The 1060-nt window shown below is 32.0% G+C and overlaps 1 protein-coding gene across 1 annotated transcript in view; it reads right to left on the reverse strand.

Annotated features, from left to right (window-relative positions):
• Positions 1–142: 142 nt before the first annotated feature.
• LOC119591436 (histidine triad nucleotide-binding protein 3-like) overlaps positions 143–1060 on the reverse strand; it is a gene marked incomplete in the record, with an annotated part of 8374 nt that continues 7456 nt past the window's right edge. Inside the window, 1 exon segment of the mRNA XM_037940177.1 lies at positions 143–1060.

A 1060-nucleotide genomic window follows, 5' to 3' on the forward strand; every position in this document is an offset into this window, starting at 1 on the left:
ATGAAATGTCCATCATTTATAGGAATTTCATATCTAGCATACAAACTGTTTGTGTAGTTACAAAAAGGGCCTTTGTATATTTGTATAACTGTAAATTTGCTTAGCAATAAGGAAAAATCATAATCATAATAAATTTATTTTCACCTTTTATCACCATAGCATATAATTTTTCTCTCTCCTCTTCGTTAGCCAATTTTTACATAAGATATTCTATTTTAATATGATGGCTTTAAGATGTGTATTTTTTACTTTAAAATGAGGTTCATGTTTTGACATAACAGTGAAACAATGAAATTAATTATAATGAAAAAGTCAATAATAGTTACCATTCTAAAAAGATGTTTCTTAAAAATGATAGAAGGATAATAAAAACTAGTTTTTTTTCATGAGGTAATCTATGAATCAAGTTTTTAAAACTCAGAACACAGAAAAGAAACTATTGTTCTTAAAATATTCACAGGGTTAAGGTTCCATCTGGAAAGAAGCCAGAAATACAGTTCTTTGGTTTAAAAAAAAGTTTTCATCATAAATGTGTAAAAAAAAAAAAAAAGTCAAATTACTCCCTGATTGAACTCCTACTTTAACTTACAAGAAATAAATGTATATTCTAAAATACTACTACTAAAGACACAACTAACTGTCACATTATACACTTGTACAACTTACACCTTAACATATATTATTTGTCTGTGTTTTGTCCTCCCTGTGACATCAATTATGCACACTTCTAATGTAATACTTGTTATTTGGTACAGGTATGGGTATATCTATATTGCTGGGAGGATGAGGTTTTGAATGAGTGGGGAGGCATTTAGTGTACAGATGAAGTGTGATTATGAGTGTGTATTAGTATGGATGGGTTTGGTGTAAATGGAAGAGACTGAATGTATGTTTCACAGTGAAGGGCAGTGTGGACATGTCCTAAAGTTCCTCTTCACCCATTGCAGAGTCACTCAGTCCTGACTATGGCTGCAGAAAGCAGGAAGACCATGGCAGGCTACCCAACTGAGGGGTGGGTGGAGTGCATGCAAAATACACTAGTGTTTGAAATATGGCCAGT

Source organism: Penaeus monodon, chromosome 28 (genome assembly GCF_015228065.2).
Source record: "Penaeus monodon isolate SGIC_2016 chromosome 28, NSTDA_Pmon_1, whole genome shotgun sequence".
Classification (NCBI taxonomy): Eukaryota; Metazoa; Arthropoda; class Malacostraca; order Decapoda; family Penaeidae; genus Penaeus; species Penaeus monodon.